This window comes from Cicer arietinum, chromosome 7 (assembly GCF_000331145.2).
Source record: "Cicer arietinum cultivar CDC Frontier isolate Library 1 chromosome 7, Cicar.CDCFrontier_v2.0, whole genome shotgun sequence".
Taxonomy (NCBI): Eukaryota; Viridiplantae; Streptophyta; class Magnoliopsida; order Fabales; family Fabaceae; genus Cicer; species Cicer arietinum.
In genome coordinates, this window is record NC_021166.2 from 12,024,370 (window position 1) to 12,035,609 (window position 11,240).

Here is an 11,240-nt window from a genome sequence, read left to right on the forward strand (position 1 = left end):
TTTATTTTCTTATTTTTTAATTGGTCATTCACTTATGCATTTCTCATGTAATGGAAGTTTTATTTTTTTCTTAAACAAAATCTTTTATTTTTAATTTATTTTTCTTATTTTTTTAATTTGCCATTAACGTCTCAACGGATACATGAAAAAACGGTCAAGTCGTGGTGTATTGTATTTTATTTTTAATTTTTTAATTGATCATTAAATTCTCAACGGATGTATCGTGGACAAATATCGTGATATAACAAAAGTTTTATGCTTTTCTTACAAAAAAAACTTTTTATTTTTAATTCATTCCTTTTATTTTTTTTAATTGGTCATTAACTTCTCAAGAATAAGCACGTATTATTTCTATTAATAGAAACTTGATATTTTCTTAACACTCTAGTTTGTTGACACGTGTCAAATTTGTCAATTTATCATGTTTGCTTTATTATAATGTATAGATGTTGTCACTACCATATAATATACGGAAGGGTTTAAAAGAAACTATCTGAACATTAAAAAAAAATTAGTTCATATACATATAATCTGAACATCAAAAAAATTTAATTCATATACAATATATACTAAGTAAAGAATTTTTATAGTATTAATCAATCTTAATCATTAAAAATATTTTACTATTATTATAAATATCATTAAAGTGATGTCAATAAGTTGTAATTTGTTGAGAGTTTACATTTTTTTTATATTAAGATTACATAACAATTAAACTAAATAAATAAATATTGAAGATGAATGGTGTTTTAAATTTGAAAATAAAATGCATGACTAACGAAATCAACGAGGGAGTCAAAAAAGTGGAGAGTATCAATAAGAGATATACAATCAACAACATTAAATATTGAGTGTGTGTGTCGTGTCGGTCAAAGGCGATTTTTCAGCATAAATAATCATCACAAACATGACTTATCATGAAGTGTTACTTTCTTTGTTTACTTTATCTTTAAATAAGAGTTTTAATTGTATAATAATGGTTGAATACTTACTTTCTCAAATCTACTTTTAAATCAGAAAACGATTCAAACTTTTCAAACATTTAAGTATGTCTTTCATGTCTTTAAATTTGTTTAACTTTATGTTATTTCATTCAAACAATTTCAATTTTGTTTGACATTTCAAATAAAGTCTTTTACTTTATTTGCCTTGTGAGCAGGGTTGGGAATAGGGCAGGTCAGACTTTGAGTCTGACCTATGGTCTATCATAGACTTTTTTTTTTGCCTGACCTGGTCTTTTTAAAAGTTTGGTCTGACTTGAAAGCCTATTTTAAAGTCTTATTCACATTAAACAAAAAATAATTTTTCTATCAAAAAATGTTCTCCACATATCAATACCAATATACATATCTATATATATTAAAAAAATGATTTTAAAAAAATCATAAACAAACATCATTTAAACTCTAAAAAATGTTTTTTGGTTTCAAAGAATAAATTTTTTCCTAAAACAAATGCATCCATTATCACCTCTCAAACAAATATAGAACGATTATTGAGTGATTGACCAATTGAAAGGCTACCGAATATGGAACGACTACCGAATATGAAATCGCTACCGAATATGGAACGGTTACCGAATATAGAACAACTACATCTAATTGATATACTTTAAAATAAGAAATAATATTATTAATAAATAATAATAAAAAATAACATTAATAAATAATAAAATATATATATATGTCGGCATGTCATATCTAATAGGTTTTTTATAAGTCTGAGCCTAACTTATTTAAATAAATAGACTTTAAAAATAATTTGAGTCTAGTATTTTTCTTAAATAGGTCAGGTCAGGTCAGGTCATGCCATAAGTAGACCGGGTTATAGGCCCCTAACGGACGGCAAAGCCTATTCTCATCTATGCTTGTAATTTTTACTTCCAAATCTCAAACCTTCCACATTTTTAATTCAAGTTATTTTAAATTCGAGTATATTAATTAATATTGATTTAAATTCTCATTCTTATATTGCACTCTTTCTTTAAATTTTAATTAAGTTACTTTTAATTTCATGCTCATCAATTTTTCAATCAATTTTATCTTTAAATTAGAACTTATTTTCAGAGGTATTTTCAAAACTACCATGCATATAAAGACGAATTTTACAACGTAATTAGTTCTCAAATGATCAAATGTATTTCAAATTATGTATCAAATGGAGTTATTATGAAAATATAGCAACTAATAACTTTGTGAGGGAACAAATATGTCATATGTGTATCAAATTACATTCATAAAATTTAGTGACAAATTTGTGATAAATATGGATAATAGTGTCCTTAATTGGATTTGTTTTTCTACAATATTCCTTTTTTCAAAACAAAATTAACACTCCAATTAAAAAAAACAAACTAAAATATCTTATTTTTTAGAACTTCACTAAGTCACATTCTCAAAATGTGACCAGGTGAAACAAAATATTATACTAAATAATCTCTTAAAGTTTCGTTTTAGTTTTTATTTTTCAATCACTTGTGATAATTTCCTCTTTGTTCGATAGATTTCTTTTTAATTTGACCCTTCGTATATCTTTTTTCCTATCATATTATATTTTACATTATTTTTACACAATTTAAAATTTATTATAATTACTAAATTTTTCTCATATGCATTATTACATACATCTACACTTGTATTTTTTTCAATTGTAAGAGGTAAATATGAATCATGGCCCCTTTATAGTAGTATAAACGAACATATAAAAATATCTTTCATATATAAAAAGAACATTAATTCAATTAGAACTTAGAACCAAAAAATATAATTGGACTAGATCACAAAGGATAGACAATACTTCATCTCTCACCATAAAGGAGTCTGTACTTACAAATAATTTGATATTCAATTCAATAAATGATAGAGGTGGAGTATAGAGTTTTTGAAAAATAATCATAGAAATAGAGTATTTATAAACCCACATTCGAGAAATGTGTGTTTTTAATGTGATCGAGTCGTTGAAATTATGATTGATGAGTTTTAAATAAGTGTATCTACTTAGTCTATGTGGGCCTTCAACCTGCATGTATGACAAGTTGGGCCAGGATCCAATATAGAACATACAGTATTGTTTTCTTTTTTCTTTAATGTATACAAGACCTATAAACCATGCTTAACCAATTAAACCAAAGAAATTGCATCACTCACACTCAAGAGTCAGAAGTTGTTTCACCCAATTCAATACACACTATGAGTTATGGCCTTTACCTTCCTTGACCACTTGCAACAAACATTTTCAATTCACCACCGACAAAGTAAGCCCACATAATCTTTTATATTAAACTATGCTTTTCTCACACTTGGGCCCATATAACTGTGCACGACTCATCCAAAGTGGTAAACGACACTAGCACTTGTGAAAGGACACTAATGTAGTGCAGAGAGAGTAGAGAGATCCTGACATAGGGGGTTGAGTGATGAAATATATACATCAAATGTACACAACTGCTCAATTTAATTAAATTGATAGATACCTTGCAACAGACATCACTAGACTCACAACCCAATAATTTTTATTAGAGATGTCGTAAAGTAGATATGACTAAACTATAGTGAAGTTCATTTTATTTTCAATCAATTTTGTGCGTTCAAATATATGTATTAAAAGAGATGGTAAGATTAGTTTTGTACATATCTTTGAAAACAATGCTTTGTATTAAAAAAGATGGTAAGATTAGTTTTGTAAATATCTTTAACAACAATGTGATAATTGTAACTAAAATAAAAAATATCAAATAGAATAATGTTAGTAATATCCTCTTTAATTTTTATTCTCACAAAGTCACTTCCGACATTTTAAATTTTGTATAGACAAAAATTAATAGTTAGTAATTAGTTAGGAGAATTGAAAAATTATCAGCGTACGTGATCGATGAACATTTAATCTCCTTCTTAAAACTCTTTTAATATTTCAACTTTTATCATTGGACAACACCTTTGGGAACTTTTTGTTTTTTAATATTGATTTTGAAAACAAAACATTTAACAAGATTAAGTTAATTTTTCACTTAATTTGAAAACAATATTCCTCTAAAAAAAATTATTTTTGTTTTTGTTTAAACTCTATTATATTATTGATGGTCATTGGCCACCACTAGGGATGAAAATAGACTAAATTGAAATAGGTTTTTAGGGGCATGTGTCTAGAATCTCAAAAATTTAAGGTTTAAATATTTTTTAAGATTTAACGCGATATTTTAAAGAATAATTTTACATGACATCATAATTCAATTTTTTTATTTATAATAATATATTTAAATATATTAAAAATTAAGGTATATTGAAATTATTATATTATTAAAAGTATTAAAAATATATAATTTAACCTAAATTTTAAAATTTAATAATACTAATAAAAAATATTATTTATATTTATCTAAAAAGACGGATAAAATAAATCTAAAAGACTTTTTTTACCTTTGATCGGGTCTTTTTAACTAAATAACCTTCTTAAAAAACTTTAGGTTTTGTTATTAAAAAAATAGTGTGTATTACATATGTATTTGTCCATTTGTGAGAAAATGAAGAGATTCAACAGTCAGCGTGCTTTGAAAATGCCGCACCAGAGATTCAAAACAGAATATTCACATGGGGTAAAAGAGAAAATAAAAAATACAAAATTGCGTTGTTGGCAGATGATTGGGCAGTAAATTTATTTTGTTGCGAGTGTAATTTAATATGTTGTTTATGTTATTTAGTTTGATACATTAATATATTTTATTACTAAATGGATTATAAATTCAAAATTATAAAATTTGATTAAAAAAAAACATATTTTTATTACCAAATTTTTTATGCGTAAAAAATTATTTTTTTCATATTTACAAATAAAAAAATAAAAATTAACTCATAATTGAAATTTAAAACTAAAACACAAAACTTTAAAATAGAAATTAACTAGTTTTACTTTTTTAAATTTCAATACATAAAATTGAAAATCTCATATTAATTATATGTCAAAACATAAGAACGCGTTGTTATTGATATTCTCAATTAAGTGATCATTGTTATTGAATTTAACTATAATTATTGTTATTATTAAGCATTTCTTATAGCAGTTGAATGTGAAAAATTATTCAATAATAAGTAAGTTTGTTCATTCATATAGCACAAGGAGATATCTATATCTCTTTCCACTATATAAATGTAGTTCTAGTTGAGATTATATATTTTTTTGTCGCTAGTAGAATAGATATAGTTTATTTTCTCTTTACACACGCACTGAAAGGCCTAAAGGAGATCATCGCAAGATTCTAATATCTTTTGTACTTTTTGATAATTCAAATCTTTTAATCTCTATGATCAAAATTATTGAGTTATATATATTACAATTGGGGGATTAAAAAAATTGTATATATTGAGTATATTGATTTCTTTCGCCCCTTATTTCAATCCTTATAATGGAAAACATGAGTGAGCCTTATGAAGAATAACAAGAAGTTTAATCGTTATTTTTAACACGATGGAGTTTTTATTTATCAGTCATTAAGAAAACAAAAGGGGAGTCTACAATTTAGTGATATTGTAGATATAACATCAAGAGGTATTTGGTAGGAAAACTATCACAAGATTTTTTTTTTTTAATAATTTAATTTTATGCGTTATTTAAATATGAAGATTGTTATTAATGGTTTTTTATTCTTGTTATAATCATCGTGTCATCAAATATGTTTCATATATAATATTTGCACCATAAATAAAGTTATTTTTGGTATACTTTTTTAAAATTTTGTATCATAAAATACTAATTACAGCATATAAAATTAAAATATTTGTATATTATAAATATATATTTATAGTCGTTTTGGTTAGTTTAATTGACAAATGTCAAAATTATTAGTTTGAATGTTCTCGGTTCAAATCCAAGACCTCAGAGCTATGTGAGAGTTAATTTTTTATGGTTATTTTCCATTGAAGGAGTAGAATTTCATTCAAAGAATCTTACTCACAAGGATACTAGAAACATCCAAAGTCCAAATATGAAAAGTGATTTGTTGCATTGTGTTTCTCACCAAATTGACTTTATTTTTATCTCTTTGATTAAAAGTAAGGTTCTGAAACATAACTGATCAATCCTAATCAAAACACATGGATTAATCCCTTGTGAGGTTATAAAGAAGAACATTGATAATGTTTACACACATATGATGGTTGCTCCACTTGTTAAGGAGTTCTTCGTGACTATAATAAGAAGTTCATTTGTGGTTTCTAATTAATGCAAAGTGGCATCCCTCCTTATTTTCTGAAATGCAAGTTTTGTGTGGTGGTGTTTTATTGCCTCGGTGATAAAGGTATTCTTAATGTTATTTTTAAATTTGACCGACCCTTTTCTCCAAGATCAATAAATATTATACTCAGTTTACTCTCTTACTTATTATCTTCAAATAAATCATCTCTATGTTACATTAAAAAGACTAAATATATTCTTAGTTATTCTCCAAGAGAAGCAAATAAATGTAATCATTTATTAGCTCAACTTGATCATAATGCTATATTTTATACCAATTTTTTTATTTTTTAAATTCATTTTTTTTGTGTATGATACTGAAAGTTATCCTTTTCAATTTTTGTTTTAATTAATATAATTTATTTTAATAATTTTTTTTAATCTATTTATGATGCATGATTTAATATTATTTTACCATAAATAAACTTTTTTACGATTAACAATATTTAAAAAAAAGGGAATGGATAAGAAAAACTAAAAGTTAAAAGGGGTAAATATGAAAATGCGAGGGTATGCATGTAAGATGTAGGGTATATCTATAAAAATAAAAATTGAAAAATCCCACTTAGACCATATAAGAAGAAAAACCAAACCAAAATCACTAGCCCAGTGTATATTTGTTGTGGGCTTCACAGGAATTGTATGAACTCTGAAGTCTTAAAGACCAAATATTTGCTAAGTTGGTTATCTTTCAAAAATAAAAATAAGGATATTTACCAAAAAAAAATGAAGAGAAATAAGGGTGTATTTAGTAGAAAATTACTAACAATTACAAACATGATTCTATAATTTCATTTTAACAGACATGGTGAGTTTTTAACACTACCCGTATTCATAAAAAGAAATATGTAAATTTGAATTCAAGTGATTAATTCTTAATTAAAAAATTTATGGATATTGACCGTGTATTATAGATTAAAAATATACTTTAACTTAATTATATTTCTAAAAATAATTTTTATGATAACTAACTCAAAAATATTATAAACTATTTCGAACTCATTTGTTATAAATTAAAAAAATAATTTTAATATTCAATAACTTAAATATTTATTATTAGAGATTTTACTAAAATCTCATATTATAAAAAAATTATATATTTTTTGAAAATGATTTTCATAATAAACAACTCAAAATAGATTCTCATTTATTATCTAAAAAACATGTTATAAAAATTTGAAATAATCAAAATGATTTTTTATGATAAATTATTTAAATTAATTTTTTATTTGAAATTTTTTTAATTATCTTTTGAAAAAGTTTTAACAAAAAGCTAAAATACTTTTTTTTTTTAAAGTAGTAACAAATTGACTATTGTATTATAACTTGTCTCATACTTACATTGTGTGATATGCGGATTTGAAATATTCTTGAATTTTTATATATATATAAAATATATATATATATATATTCTTGAATTTTTATATATATAAAAAAAAAATATTCTAATTTTTTTTTAAAGTAATTATATGTTACACCGATAGATAATGCTATTTATTTTATTAATTTACATATTTGATTAGTAAATGAAAAGAATATCTACTTTACTGTTGTTTGCCAAAAATGTTTAAAATACATATTTTGTTTTGTTTAACTAAAATGCGATTACTTTATTTTATCAATTGGAAATCTTATTTTATATTATCTTAAAATTATAAAAAAATATTAAATTATACTTTTAATCTTTTAAGTTATTTTTTAGATTTTATTTCGAGCATTTAAATTTTTTTTCGTTTCATTTTGATCCCTTATGTTACAAACATTCAACACCTTAGTCCCTCAAATTATTTTCGTTTTATTTTAATCCCTTAAGTTATAAATATTAAATATTATAGTCTCTTAAATTATAATATTATACACTTTGAACATTTTCAATAGGATTTACGATTGTAATTTAAGCGACTAAAATATTTATTATTGTGAATTAAAGAACCAAAATGTTTAATGTTTATAACTTAAGAAACTAAAACAAATCAAAATAAAAAATTGAGGACTAAAATATCTAAGATTTGTAACTTAATGAATCAAATGAAACAAATAAAACTTAAATAATTAAAATAAAACCTAAAAATAACTTAAAATACTAAAAGTATAATTTGACCTGAAGAAATAGTTAGGTCTTACACATTTTCATGATTTTGATTATCCTGTCTATTAATTTTGATGGCGAAAATTATTCTACACTTAAACATTAGGTTTTGTTTTGGATTATATATATTAAAATTGTAGTTATTTATATTTAAGAATTGAGGAATATAGTATAATTGTCATATTTGCATAAAATCGTTGTTCTTATTTAAATTTGACTTTCAAAATTCAATACAGTATAATTATTGGTTTATCAATAATAACTTTAATTATTTATTATAAAAATATATAATATATGATTAAAAAATAAATAAATATATTATAGAAAAAACATAAAAAATAATATCAAAAATAATAAATTTTATTTGTTGCTTTCCAACTTGCATATTATATGTAATATAGACAAAAACTGCTGTTGTTGATTGTAGACCAACAATTTCTAATTTTGGTAATAATCGTTTACGTTCAAGTATTTTTTTTTTTTTTTTTTTTTTTTTTTTTTTTCTTTCTAATCTTAAAAAGATTAGTTTAATAGATAAAATAAGAGATATAGTATTAATAAATTTATTATATCATATTTCAATTAATGTTCAATAAATTAATATGATGAGATAAATTAATGTAAAATATTATCTTGTCATGTTTCTTTAAGATATAATAAGAAGAATTATTTATTCAATTACGTCCCCTTACAATTTATAATTTAAAAAATGTAATAAACTAAAAAAAGAAATATTATATAATTATTCATAAAAATAATTTTATTATTTAAATATTATATTATATTTACATCATGAGATGTGTGTATAAATACATTAAAGGATAAATTAATGTTATTGTATTTGATATTATATATACATCAAATAAAGATATAATAATGATTATTATACTATATTTTATTAATTTTATATTATAGTTCGAAGTCAAAATCTTAAAAATACGTGAATTTGTGAAAATAATTATATCATCAGGAAAAAAAAAAACTACTCTTATAAAACATCATCTCAACAAAATTATTATATAGTATTTTATCAATCATCTCGATTAAAATATGATTTTGTCTAAATAATTGAGTTTGAATATACCAACATATTTGCTTTACGTCATTGAGATGAAACATTTCTTATAAATAATTGAATAAATTAAGCAAACTATTCAGATTGTTGAAGAAGTAACACATTCATTGAATTTATTTCTTTTAACCCCGTTTACTTTGAAAAATATTGTGTTTTCGTTGTAATAATAATCATTGGTCCCTATTATAAGATTTTTCTTGTGCGGTTATAATCTGACATTTATGCCTCACTAGCCTGTTTAAAACATTTGTCTAGAATCCCCATTGATGTATATTAATTTAATTTTTATAAAATGAAATATTCTAACTAATTTATGAAAGCAATAATACTAGTCTATTACTCACTTCGTGTCATGATGGATGTTTTGTCCATTTTACATATGTCAAAAAATAATTATAAATAACAAATAAAATAATAATTAAATTAAATTATTCTTATTAATAATTTGTGTATTTTTCATTATAAAAAACATAAAATAAAATGCAATGAAAATTTATAGAAAAAACATAAACAAATCATTAAAATTTAATATAAAAACTAAAACACCAATTTATAGACACTTGACCCATAGAGATTAAAAGACCTTATGTCGAATTCGTTCAGCCATCGACACACATAGACCTGCTGGATAATTTGATCAATCGCTGATCCATATCAAAAGACACGATGACAAATATAGTCAACCACAGACCCACAAGCATTAGAAGAAAACAAAGTAAAGAAACCTAAATAAATCACTGAATCCAAAATCATGAAATAATGTTTTTGTGGATTACAAAAAAGTAAGTCATCTCACGATCATGGCACACATGAGGTATTGTAAGATCATTTGTTAAAAATGACTAAGTTTTTCGTCGTAATTAAGTTTATAACCGACTTAGTTGCCATTGCAACAAAAAAAAAAAGGGAGGGGAGGGGAGAGCTTGTAGCCATACAAAGGAAATGGTAAAAGCTTGTATTGGCGGATTAATTCATCCAAACATTGATTGCCACCAATTGTAACCCCAACCACTCATGAATTGAATTAATTGCGCTGAAATATAGAGAGTAGGTTATAACATATATGAATTTAAAAATTGTAAAAATCATAGATTGAAAAACTTTTATATATTAAGAAATTTTTAACTCTATAAATACTAAAGTTCTAAATCAGATAATTAACATAAGTAAAATTGATTATATCACTATAAAAAAGGTGTTAAACTTTTGTGAAAAGTACATCAAAGTTTGATACAATTCTCAATTTTCTCAATTTTTTCTTTTTTGCTCGATGCACTTATGAACCATTTTTCTCGGTTTTTGTGTCGTAGTCCCTTCGACTTTTTTTGTTCTTTTAGAGCGATTCTTTGTGTTATATTGAGGGTGACTTTAAACGTTATATTAAGAGTGTAATTCTAGAATATAGTGTCACGAAATATCTTAACAAGAGCGACTAAGTTCGCGATTCAACCTAGTAATATTTTATGTGGCTGAAATGAACGAATAGAATAAGAGGAATTATATTCTTAATGGACTTGTCGATGATTTATATAATTACTACGATTCGAACAATAGTATTAGAGATGTTTGAGATGCTCTGAAGAAAATATATGATATCGAGGAAGATGAGTCTAAAAAGTATGTTGTGAGTCGCTATCTCAAGTATCAAATGAACGAAGACAAACCCTTGGAGGCTCAACCCCATGAAATTCATAAGACAATACATGAGATCATCTCTAAAGGTATGACTTTAGATGAACAATTTTAAATTATTGTTATTATTAACAAATTACCCTGTTATGGAGGATTTCAAAAATTCTCTCAGACATAAAACATAAAAAAGTTCTCTATAGAGTATGATAACCCGCCTGC